This window comes from Papaver somniferum, chromosome 10, assembly GCF_003573695.1.
Source record: "Papaver somniferum cultivar HN1 chromosome 10, ASM357369v1, whole genome shotgun sequence".
In the NCBI taxonomy this organism is placed as follows: Eukaryota; Viridiplantae; Streptophyta; class Magnoliopsida; order Ranunculales; family Papaveraceae; genus Papaver; species Papaver somniferum.
The window spans coordinates 3,152,905-3,166,626 of record NC_039367.1 but is presented as its reverse complement, the minus strand read 5'-3'; the positions used below and the strand labels follow the sequence as shown (position 1 = coordinate 3,166,626).

General features: G+C 36.2%; 2 non-coding genes across 2 annotated transcripts; both read right to left on the bottom strand.

Moving 5' to 3' along the window:
* Nucleotides 1-585: 585 nt before the first annotated feature.
* LOC113319858 lies at nt 586-710 on the bottom strand. The gene has a single exon (XR_003345837.1). It is a non-coding gene; the product is annotated as a small nucleolar RNA SNORD14 (small nucleolar RNA).
* Nucleotides 711-1,286: 576 nt separating this feature from the next.
* On the bottom strand, nt 1,287-1,413 carry LOC113319918. Its single transcript, XR_003345890.1, has one exon. It is a non-coding gene; the product is annotated as a small nucleolar RNA SNORD14 (small nucleolar RNA).
* Nucleotides 1,414-13,722: the final 12,309 nt, after the last annotated feature.

Below are 13,722 nucleotides of genomic sequence, written 5' to 3'. Positions count from 1 at the left end.
GAAAGATTTTAACATAGACTTCCTGGACATTTATTCAGAAGCTTGAGATATGTCATTGTGATCCTTGATCCACCCTATGCATAGCACCTAGATACTTAAAGAGGACAGCCGTGGGGCCAAAAATAAATAATAAATAAATAAATAAATAATAGTTATATATTAACATTTCTGCAAAAAGAGTATATTGACAACACAAAAGAAAATTGCATGATAAAAATACATAAAAGGGGAGAAAGAAAGAAAAATTATGTGGCAGTGGAAAGAATTATAGAACATGGCAAGGAGATCTTACTCAGAGCTTCACACCCAGGAGCCGGGTCTCCTAACCTATAAACAGATCCTACCTGCCACGCATATAACATGTGCAACTAAATGAACAGATTTATCTCAGGTAAATATCTAATCATATTCACAAATTATCACCAAAACCTATCTATTATAACAAGTTTCCTTTGAGCCTTCTGGTGTTCTATGAAGAAGTTCCATTAGAAAGATACCCGGAGTGTCCAACTCCAAAGTGTTTGAGAAAGAGGAAGCAGCAACATGCAAGGTTCGTGATCTTGTTTAAACATTTGCATAAATTGGAGTCTCAGAAATCCAAGGAAGGAATAAAGCAGCATAAGCTCTCAAGCCCGGCAAAAGGCGAAAGCTCTTAGGCGGCAACTGCAAATGTTTTTGAGAAACAAGCCTTTGGATTATCATCATGGACTACATACGACTGACAGAAAACAGTTTCTAATTTGTCTGTCTAAATTTCAACGAGCGAACTATCTAAGTTCCACAGTTGAAGCCAAACACAGTTGATACCAATAGACAAATCAACTAATTTGCACTGTGAGCATCATCTTATAAGAGTAGCATGAGTGACACAAAACGGTTTTGATCTATCTACTGTTGTAACTAGTCAGAAATCTCGTGCGGAAAGCGCAGCTCATCGCACCTCGAAAGATGCTGCTTTTGCACAAATACAGATGTTCATCATCCTGTGTTTACAACAATAGAGGTTTTCAAATAAAGAAGATGTATAGTATTACAAGGTTTTGCATCGTTCAATGATCAACAAGTAACAGAAAAAATGCACAGCTGACGAAGTGAAAAGATGGATGAATTTGAATTTTATAATAAACCTATCTATTATAAACTTATTGCTTTGAGCCTTCTGGTATTCTATGAAGATCCATTAGAAAGGTATCAAAAGTGCAATTCCAAAGTCCGAAGTGTTTGAGAAAGATGAAGCCAGTAATATGCAAGGTTTGTGATCCTGTTTCAACATTTGCATAAATTGGAGTCTCAGACACCCAAGGAAGGAATAAAGCAGCATAAGCTCTCAAACCCGGGGAAAGGCTATAAAGCTCTTACGCAGCAACTGCGAATGTTCTTGAGAAACAAGCCTTTGGATGATCATCATGGACTATATAAGACGGTTTCTATAACAACATTAATGCCTAAACCTTCAAACAATGTTAATGCATTACCTTATAAGATTAGCATGACTAACACAAAACAGTTTGATCTTTCTATTGTTGTGACTAGTCAGAAATCTCGGGTGGAAAGCGCAGCTCATTGCACCTCAAAGATGCTGCTTTTGCACAAACTTCAGATGTTCATCATCCTATTGTCTACAACAATAATATGATAGTTTTGTGTACCTTAGAGCGTCCACAGTGGTACGATCAAAACCAAAGATCAAAGACCAAAACAAACGATCAAATTTAAGTTTAGTCTGTAGTGTCACGTTAAGGCAGTGGAGTATATTTAGTCGGGCGGATGTATAATCCACGCTTGCATGTGGAGCGTTGGTATAATCTTCGTTTGGGCCGGGCGGAGATATAGTTAACGCTGGTTGTGGGGCGTTGGTAAAGAATACGCTTGTTGTGGGGCGTACATATATTTCACGCTCGGAGAAGGGGCGTTTGTATAATCTACGCCTGGTGTGGCGAACGTATAATCAACGCCTGAATGAAGCGTTTGTATAATCAACGCCTGTTTCAGGCGGACGTATAATCAACGCCTGTTTCAGGCGAACGTATAATCAACGCCTGTTTCAGGCGTACGTATAATCAACGCCTGTTTTGAGGCGTAAGTATAATCAACGCCTGTTTGAGGCGAACGTATAATCAACGCCTGATGTGGGGCGTACGTATAATCAACGCCTCCTCTTCTCTCAGGCGTACGTATAATCAACGCTTGGTTTCACTCAGGCGAATGAAGGAATCAACGCCTCATGGCAGGCGTACGTATAGTGTTGGACTTCTATTAACACACGTATCTAGCACGTGTGGCATTAAAGCCCGGACAATCTCTAACCACCACGTATAGCCCACGTGTTCACTTTCCCTTTACCCTAATCTTCTCCGTCTTCTTCTTTTCTTTTCTACCTCCTCTTTGTTTCTACCGCCCACAAACACAGCTTCTAAACAAAAACATCACAGTAACGAGCAGTAAAAGAAAAGAAAAAAACGAGATACTTGATGAACCCGGGTTACAAAAGAGGTATGTTTTTTTTTCTTAATCTCTTTTGTTTTATCCATATTGTTGTATAATTTATTTAGGGTTTTATTTGTTAAAATTAGTTTATCTAAAATTTGGTTTTAACGAACAAATATGAATATGAAATTGGTTAAATTTAATTGGGTATGTGTGTTTTATGTTTTTTTAGAGATTATGTATGTGAAAAAAAACCATATTTGATGCTTATGTAAATTTGGTTAAATTTTTTTTTAAAATAGTTAGATTTATTAGAGCTTCCACAGTGGTATTGTAAAAATTTATTTGTGGGTATTGTAAAAATTTGATTTGTGGGTATTGTAAATTTTTATTTGATTTATAATCTATTCACTAAAATTTATTAGAGCTTCCACAGTGGTATTGTAAAAATTTGATTTATAATTTTTGGGTATTGTAAAAATCCGTGGTTATGTAGATTATGTGGGAAATAGTTCTCACCCTTCATCTGTTTCAATCAACCTATTTCAATTGAGAGCTTCCTTTTATTTTTTTTCTTCATGTTGTCTGTTGGTAATTAATTTTAGTGAATATGGTTATCAATAATTGTAGTTATGTAAATTATTGGATTAATTTTAAAATTATTGGATTAATTTTAAATTATTGTAAATTATTGTAGTTATGTAAATTATTGGATTAATTATTGGTTTTCTGCATGTTGTATGTGAATATGGTTACCAATAATTGAATTTGTATTGTTTTTTATTGAATTTTGAGGTGATTAATTTTAGTTATGTAAATTGTAGTTATGTAAATTTTGGGAGTTACATATGTAGAAGAGCTAATTGCGTGAGTATGGAATTGATTTTTTAGTGATTTTTATGGAATCTTGAAGTGATTAAATTGGGTTGTGGAATCTTGTAATGATTTTGGAAATGCATCGGTGACGATTTAATTTGTGTTTCTGGAATTATAGAATTTGGAATTGATATGGTTTGTGTTAAGGATTTATAGTATTTGGAATATAAATGGTGATGGACTAATAAAAATATTCGTTAATGAGGGTTGGTCTTTTAATAATGTAACTGCATCTATATTGTGTGTGCACAGATGTTGAACAAATTCACAGCGCGTTTCAATGGTCGCATGAAGACGAACAAGAAACAAAAATCTGTAGCCGAAGAGGATTATAACTTAATCGCTACTGGTACAATTAAGGAGGTTGATATTCCCCGGTTAGGGAGGTTTCCTATACTGCAAGATGATAAACCGCACGCTACTACGGACATCACATTTACAGGGGAGCACAAATTGAAGTATCAACATCGTGGATCTTTGGCATCGGTAATTCATCACTATCAAACTATTTCACAACACTGTCCTAGAGCTAAATATATTATTGAAAAAGCGGGATGGCAAAATTTACTGGACATACAATGTAGTGAAACCAACCATTCAATGGTTGATTATATTGCTGAGCGGTTTTGGGATACAACAAACACTTTTCACTTCTCATTTGGTGAGATGGGATTCACCCCCCTAGATTGGCTCATGTTGACTGGACTGAGTATCGGTGATAGGCCTGATGTTCCTTATGATTCGGGGAAGTACCAATTTGAACATGTTCGTGAGCATATCTTTCCGGATATCTAAGATGTCACGCTCTGTCCAAAAGCACCGTCGTGGGTTTCAAATTCAATTACAATTAAATATTTAAGGTCATATTTCTTCGAAGACAAGTTGGTTGCGGCTGAAAATGATAGCACCCTTGCTCATAGAGTAGCAATTGCCTTTTTCATGTATGTTTTGGGACATTTTTTCTTTTCTAATGCAAAGACTTATATTGATGCTGGATGGTTAGCTGCTTTTGAAAATCTTGATGTAGTATCCACGTATGACTGGGGTGGTGCTGCGTTTTCGAAATTGTATGCGGCACTCCGTTTATCTGGGAGGAGACAGAAGGCACTATGTGGTCCATTCCAAGTATTAGAGGTATTCTTTCAATCTAGTTATTTTTCCTCTCATTGTTTATTTTGTTGCTAAGTTATTAAATTGGCTAATTATTTTGATGGAGTAGTTTTGGGGGTATGAATACCTGGGCATATGTCGACCAGAAATCCCAGAGGCGAGTACAGAACAAAAATGGCCCGTATCTTCTAAATGGAATGTACCGAAGAATACAAATGATATTTTCCGTTATAGGGATTTACTAAGTAAGCTTACTGCTGAACAAGTGACATGGCGCCCATGGGAATCATACAGAGAAGTTCTTGCATCTGATATGGGATGCACGGCTACGCGGCTATCAGACTCGAGATATATATTTTCTTACATGTGCATTGTGAGTTAATTTGTAAATTTTATTATATAACATACTTTTTTTCTATATAACATACTTTTTTCCTATATAACATACTTACTAAATTCTTATTCCCTTTCTAACTGTACAGCACAACATGTATCTTGGTGAAAGGTGTTGGCGGCAAAACCATTGTACTTTCGCTGTTCCTATAAGACTACACACAGTTATAGGGGATATTGGCAATATTCAAGCCGAACGCCTAAAAAAAGAAGGTTTGGTCGATGCAACAGAGATAGTGCAAGTTGTTAAAGATTATGATATATATTTACAATACTGGACAATGGTAACCAACTCCAAAGATTACGTGACTCATCCTATTTGGGAATCCCAAACATATGGGTATGTCGGTGACTTGTATACGGTCCCAATTGAACAACCTGTTGAACATGTACATATCCCTCCTCCACATCTATTATCCCACGTAAGTGTACTTTCGACTTTTTATTGTACGTTCGATTTTTGTTGGTATATTTGTACTTATATATTTTATTTTTTCTTGACAGCATGAAGCTTACACATTATTTCAAGAAAATGCTGATTTTAATCAACAATTTCGCGAATTTACATTAAAACAAACGAAGGAGAGGATGGAAGTTATTATGTCGAAAGAAGCAGAAATACAAAGGCTAAATAATGCGAACGTTGATTTGCAGCAACAACTATCTCTTTTCCGTATGCCGCACACTGTCCAACCTCAGCTTGGATACGGTTCCTTTTCCCAAACCCTGCCATCACAAGTTTGGAGTGGTATGAATCAAGGATCAGCTTCAACAATGTCCTCAGTCAATACCAATCCGAGAACGCACATGCCTTTTGTGGCACCAAGATCGTCCACTTCGGATAATGATAATATGAAGGGTTAATTTGTTATGACTATTTAGATGATCTGTCTTTGGAGTTATCTTTTCTTATCTTATATAGTATAGTCATATCATATATAGTATAATCTAATCATATATAGTATTGTCATATCAGGTCACTGACAAACACTTTATCTTTTTTGGAAAACACATTTGCGTGAACCCAAAAAAATATCTATTTTTGGTTTTTTTAATGCTCTTGAAAATGGGTTATAAATTAAAGACTGGTTTCACTCAATATATGAATAACAATACATCTCTTCTGCTTCATATAGTAATGGAACACTATGAGAAAACCGCTCATTATTGCTCTTCTGTTTCTTCTTCATCTTCTTCTTCTAATAGTAGTTTTTATTCCTCGGATGATGATGCAATAGCAATTATGCAAAAACATTGGGTGGTTGGTTTGGGTACGGAGAGAAATAGTTGTTCCATAGAAGTTCAGCCCCTGACTCACGATCTCTTGGTATTCTGATACGAGTTTGAGGCCATTTTGAATTTGTAACAAGGATTCCCAAACTAACGGCCATGTTATTTTGCTTAATTGCTATTGCATCATCATCCGAGGAATAAAAACTACTATTAGAAGAAGAAGATGAAGAAGAAACAGAAGAGCAATAATGAGCGGTTTTCTCATAGTATTCCATTACTATATGAAGCAGAAGAGATGTATTGTTATTCATATATTGAGTGAAACCAGTCTTTAATTTATAACCCATTTTCAAGAGCATTAAAAAAACCAAAAATAGATATTTTTTGGGTTCACGCAAATGTGTTTTCCAAAAAAGATAAAGTGTTTGTCAGTGACCTGATATGACAATACTATATATGATATGACTATACTATATAAGATAAGAAAAGATAACTCCAAAGACAGGTCATCTAAATAGTCATAACAAATTAACCCTTCATATTATCATTATCCGAAGTGGACGATCTTGGTGCCACAAAAGGCATGTGCGTTCTCGGATTGGTATTGACTGAGGACATTGTTGAAGCTGATCCTTGATTCATACCACTCCAAACTTGTGATGGCAGGGTTTGGGAAAAGGAACCGTATCCAAGCTGAGGTTGGACAGTGTGCGGCATATGGAAAAGAGATAGTTGTTGCTGCAAATCAACGTTCGCATTATTTAGCCTTTGTATTTCTGCTTCTTTCGACATAATAACGTCCATCCTCTCCTTCGTTTGTTTTAATGTAAATTCGCGAAATTGTTGATTAAAATCAGCATTTTCTCGAAATAATGTGTAAGCTTCATGCTGTCAAGAAAAAATAAAATATATAAGTACAAATATACCAACAAAAATCGAACGTACAATAAAAATTCGAAAGTACACTTACGTGGGATAATAGATGTGGAGGAGGGATATGTACATGTTCAACAGGTTGTTCAATTGGGACCGTATACAAGTCACCGACATACCCATATGTTTGGGATTCCCAAATAGGATGAGTCACGTAATCTTTGGAGTTGGTTACCATTGTCCAGTATTGTAAATATATATCATAATCTTTAACAACTTGCACTATCTCTGTTGCATCGACCAAACCTTCTTTTTTTAGGCGTTCGGCTTGAATATTGCCAATATCCCCTATAACTGTGTGTAGTCTTATAGGAACAGCGAAAGTACAATGGTTTTGCCGCCAACACCTTTCACCAAGATACATGTTGTGCTGTACAGTTAGAAAGGGAATAAGAATTTAGTAAGTATGTTATATAGGAAAAAAGTATGTTATATAGTAAGTATGTTATATAGAAAAAAAGTATGTTATATAATAAAATTTACAAATTAACTCACAATGCCCATGTAAGAAAATATATATCTCGAGTCTGATAGCCGCGTAGCCGTGCATCCCATATCAGATGCAAGAACTTCTCTGTATGATTCCCATGGGCGCCATGTCACTTGTTCAGCAGTAAGCTTACTTAGTAAATCCCTACAACGGAAAATATCATTTGTATTCTTCGGTACATTCCATTTAGAAGATACGGGCCATTTTTGTTCTGTACTCGCCTCTGGGATTTCTGGTCGACATATGCCCAGGTATTCATACCCCCAAAACTACTCAATTCCAAATAATTAGCCAATTTAATAACTTAGCAACAAAATAAACAATGAGAGGAAAAATAACTAGATTGAAAGAATACCTCTAATACTTGGAATGGACCACATAGTGCCTTCTGTCTCCTCCCAGATAAACGGAGTGCCGCATACAATTTCGAAAACGCAGCACCACCCCAGTCAAACGTGGATACTACATCAAGATTTTCAAAAGCAGCTAACCATCCAGCATCAATATAAGTCTTTGCATTAGAAAAGAAAAAATGTCCCAAAACATACATGAAAAAGGCAATTGCTACTCTATGAGCAAGGGTGCTATCATTTTCAGCCGCAACCAACTTGTCTTCGAAGAAATATGACCTTAAATATTTAATTGTAATTGAATTTGAAACCCACGACGGTGCTTTCGGAGGGAGCGTGACATCTTGGATATCCGGAAAGATATGCTCACGAACATGTTCAAATTGGTACTTCCCCGAATCATAAGGAACATCAGGCCCATCACCGATACTCAGTCCAGTCAACATGAGCCAATCTAGGGGGTGAATCCCATCTCACCAAATGGGAAGTGAAAAGTGTTTGTTGTATCCCAAAACCGCTCAGCAATATAATCAACCATTGAATGGTTGGTTTCGCTACATTGTATGTCCAGTAAATTTTGCCATCCCGCTTTTTCAATAATATATTTAGCTCTAGGACAGTGTTGTGAAATAGTTTGATAGTGATGAATTACCGATGCCAAAGATCCACGATGTTGATACTTCAATTTGTGCTCCCCTGTAAATGTGATGTCCGTAGTAGCGTGCGGTTTATCATCTTGCAGTATAGGAAACCTCCCTAACCGGGGAATATCAACCTTCTTAATTGTACCAGTAGCGATTAAGTTATAATCCTCTTCGGCTACAGATTTTTGTTTCTTGTTCGTCTTCACGCGACCATTGAAACGCGCTGTGAATTTGTTCAACATTTGTGCACACACAATATAGATGCAGTTACATTATTAAAAGACCAATCCTCATTAACGAATATTTTTATTAGTCCATCACCATTTATATTCCAAATACTATAAATCCTTAACACAAACCATATCAATTCCAAATTCTATAATTCCAGAAACACAAATTAAATCGTCACCGATGCATTTCCAAAATCATTACAAGATTCCACAACCCAATTTAATCACTTCAAGATTCCATAAAAATCACTAAAAAATCAATTCCATACTCACGCAATTAGCTCTTCTACATATGTAACTCCCAAAATTTACATAACTACAATTTACATAACTAAAATTAATCACCTCAAAATTCAATAAAAAACAATACAAATTCAATTATTGGTAACCATATTCACATACAACATGCAGAAAACCAATAATTAATCCAATAATTTACATAACTACAATAATTTACAATAATTTAAAATTAATCCAATAATTTTAAAATTAATCCAATAATTTACATAACTACAATTATTGATAACCATATTCACTAAAATTAATTACCAACAGACAACATGAAGAAAAAAAATAAAAGGAAGCTCTCAATTGAAATAGGTTGATTGAAACAGATGAAGGGTGAGAACTATTTCCCACATAATCTACATAACCACGGATTTTTACAATACCCAAAAATTATAAATCAAATTTTTACAATACCACTGTGGAAGCTCTAATAAATTTTAGTGAATAGATTATAAATCAAATAAAAATTTACAATACCCACAAATCAAATTTTTACAATACCCACAAATAAATTTTTACAATACCACTGTGGAAGCTCTAATAAATCTAACTATTTTAAAAAAAAATTTAACCAAATTTACATAAGCATCAAATATGGTTTTTTTCACATCCATATTAATCTCTAAAAAAACATAAAACACACATACCCAATTAAATTTAACCAATTTCATATTCATATTTGTTCGTTAAAACCAAATTTTAGATAAACTAATTTTAACAAATAAAACCCTAAATAAATTATACAACAATATGGATAAAACAAAAGAGATTAAGAAAAAAAAAACATACCTCTTTTGTAACCCGGGTTCATCAAGTATCTCGTTTTTTTTCTTTTCTTTTACTGCTCGTTACTGTGATGTTTTTGTTTAGAAGCTGTGTTTGTGGGCGGTAGAAACAAAGAGGAGATAGAAAAGAAAAGAAGAAGACGGAGAAGATTAGGGTAAAGGGAAAGTGAACACGTGGGCTATACGTGGTGGTTAGAGATTGTCCGGGCTTTAATGCCACACGTGCTAGATACGTGTGTTAATAGAAGTCCAACACTATACGTACGCCTGCCATGAGGCGTTGATTCCTTCATTCGCCTGAGTGAAACCAAGCGTTGATTATACGTACGCCTGAGAGAAGAGGAGGCGTTGATTATACGTACGCCCCACGTCAGGCGTTGATTGTACGTTCGCCTCAAACAGGCGTTGATTATACTTACGCCTCAAAACAGGCGTTGATTATACGTTCGCCTGAAACAGGCGTTGATTATACGTACGCCTCAAAACAGGCGTTGATTATACGTTCGCCTGAAACAGGCGTTGATTATACGTCCGCCTCAAAACAGGCGTTGATTATACAAACACTTCATTCAGGCGTTGATTATACGTTCGCCAAACCGGGCGTAGATTATACAAAGGCCCCTTCTCCGAGCGTGAAATATATGTACGCCCCACAACAAGCGTATTCTTTACCAACGCCCCACAACCAGCGTTAACTATATCTCCGCCCGGCCCAAACGAAGATTATACCAACGCTCCACATGCAAGCGTGGATTATACATCCGCCCGACTAAATATACTCCACTGCTTTAACGTGACACTACAGACTAAACTCAAATTTGATCGTTTGTTTTGATCTTTGATCTTTGGTTTTGATCGTACCACTGTGTACGCTCTTAGAAGAACAACAGATGAATGAATTTGAATTATCTTAGGGACCCATTCATTCCTGAGGCACAAAAATCAAGCCTAACGAAGAGATATTTTAGTCCCAAAACAAAATCAAAGTTTTGACAACACCCAGTAATGCAGAAAACAAATATTGATTTCATCACATCGTAAATTGGCTGAGCAGTGCTAACATAATCAACCAAAACACAAATTCCATAACAAACAAAGAAACACCCATACTCATCTCTCTGGACTCTGGTACAACCCTAGATTTAATTCTCGATTACTTACTGAAAAATTAGGGGCAATAGCTTGCAAACAAAAATTAGGGGTTACGAAAACAGTACCGATCTAGTGCGCATAAAGCATCAGATTGAAGATTCCGTCAACTAATAACAACAGCTTGCGAGTGTGAATGTGAATGGCGGAAGTAACGAGAGTCACAAACACACTGCGAGAGATAGAAAAATCGGAGGAGACGGTGGTTGTGGCGGCGTGACATTTTCTTTTAAATCGAGGGAGCTCAACTACTTTGTAACTTTATATTGGGCAATGCCCTACTTGGCTCTCCCATTTTATCATTTCCTTTTTGTGGAAATTTGGGTAAATTACATTACATTTTCTGTTACTTGTTGCAATGCTGATAAAGGTAGTTGATTGGCAACAAATTCCATCTGAACATTTTCTGTTATTTAGTTTTTTTATCTTTGGATTTGCAAAAATGCTGTCTGCACATTAGGGACGACTCCTTTCCAAAGGCCAACAATTCCTTCTGCTTTAACACCAGAAATACCCATGTATCTAGGTTGGAGACCTTGCATCATCAGGCGCCCATCCGCTTTCACAGAGTTATTTAGACAAAAGTATTGAAAATGCAACACAATGGGAGCTTCCTAGACAAATGTCCAGTGCAGAACAAAAGCTTTTACAAGTGTCAAGACTCGAGAACCTCTCTATCAAAGCCGATAACTACCAGGCTTTACGTAGATCATAAACGAGCGCCGCAATTCTATTGCCCATGGTTTTCAGAGGCTGCCTAGTGCCTAAGAATCACACACGCTGAGTAGCATACTTTCATTTCATGAATGCGCAAGGGGGGAAAAGAGCATGTTCCTGGCATTAGATTAGTAAAAATGAGGACGTTGTTTTCTTTTTTATACAGATGAAACGAAAGACCGTGGTTTATTGAAGGTACGAATACTAACAAACATGATTTACTAGGCTGACTTGACAGTGAAATTTTCTGTTTCTAGTCCACACCAACATCTTCAGAATTAATAGGAATCCTCCTATTACTCAAAAAGAATTGAGAAGAATTCTTTAAAATTTATGTTTCTAGTCCACACCAACACATGGAGGAGAAGAATTCTTGAAGTACTTGGCTTTTAAAGAAAATTTTCACAAGCAATTGCATGAACTGAAAATTTTCTGCATTTTAGAAAGAATTTGGAATGACGAGCAAAGTACATGGTACTCAGACAACCACTATTTATGGCAATTGATAACCCGCAGATTAAAAATATCATCCAACAACTTCAAGAATAACTGACAGGTAGAACTTGGTGCTGGACTGGTGCTAGACTAATGTCTGTATTACATGTACATATATCATGGTTTATAATATTAAATGATGAGATTAGTCGAAAATGCTTTGTTCTAAAATTGAGCATGAACATATGTCACAGAATTTTGTAGCACTAGATCAGAAATGTATTGTTGCTATATCAACATGCTGATTATTATTAGCCGACAGACAAGGGCGCTTTTAAACCAAATAAAACTAAAAGAAGACTACCTGACCAAATGATTCTGCAACTGTTTTAGCATCTGCGAGACAACTTTCTGGTCCAACTTCTTTGTTTTCACTCTGATCAAGATTTGGGATCTATGGCCGGTATACTGGGGTGAGCAGGGAGTAAGGGTTGCTGGCAGCCACAAGAATGCAATGTTCATTTCCACAAACATCTGAATTAGCAACAAAATATAAATCATTTGGATCATGTAACTAGTTGTCACCCCAACTAGCACGACATACCCAAGACCCCTTCCCAAACAAAATTTCATTTACTCTAGAGTCTAAACACTTGCCTGTTCCAAATTTTGGTAAAACAATTCCAGATAAATCTTGAAGACAAAGGTTCCACTTAGAAAAGAGATGGGCAAGAACTTAACAAATATTAGGAAGAGCAGGCCAAAAATTAATTATGATGCGCTACAAAATGAATTTACTGTAGATACAGAACCAAAAGATTTTTAAAAAATACTACTACAATCAAAACTCTGTACACTACCCTTAGTGCTTCGGAAAGCCCTTCTCTAACTGCAGCATCAATAAGCACCACCGCTAAAGGGTACAGCCGGGAGCCAGTGCAAGAAGACATCCACATCTCTCGTCCAGCCACTTCAAAGTCCAATTGAAGATTAAAAGACGTCAGAAATTAGTTAACCTTAAGTAAAGATTCAAACATTCAACAAATATGCTGAATGGTAAAGAATGATATCAATGCTCCCTTTGTTTACTTAATAATCTTCGTAAACAAAAATGTGCATCTGCAAAAACACATCCCTACGCCTACGGACCTTACCCCAAAATCATTCTGATTTGCTAATGGTAACTTTCCTTTAAGCAAAAACAAAAGAAGACAAAATCATTCTTTACCAAGATTATTCAATGACATCCGAAATGTTGGCATATATCATCGAACGTGCAAATTATTATCGACCAAAATCATCAGCCTAAGAAATCAACTATGAAACCAGAGACAAAAACAACAATGTCAAAGTAGGCATAGAAGTTCATTCGGAAACAAAAGTCTACCAGAAGGTTTGCCTACCCACAATAAGATCCGTGAACAGTAAAATGACCAAGGAGAGCTCATTACTTGCAGCAGAAAGCTTCTGTAATTCAAAATAGAGAGTATTAGATCATATGTTATAGATTCACTTAGAGGTTGGTAAAGCCACAAACAAAAACTGTATCTGCTGTCTGATACAGCGATTCTTAGCAACTGCGAGACCCTAAGAACTTACAGAACTTGGAGAAGAGATAAGAAACCAAGGGTTTTAGATGGCAATTGCAGGTGAGTCAATACA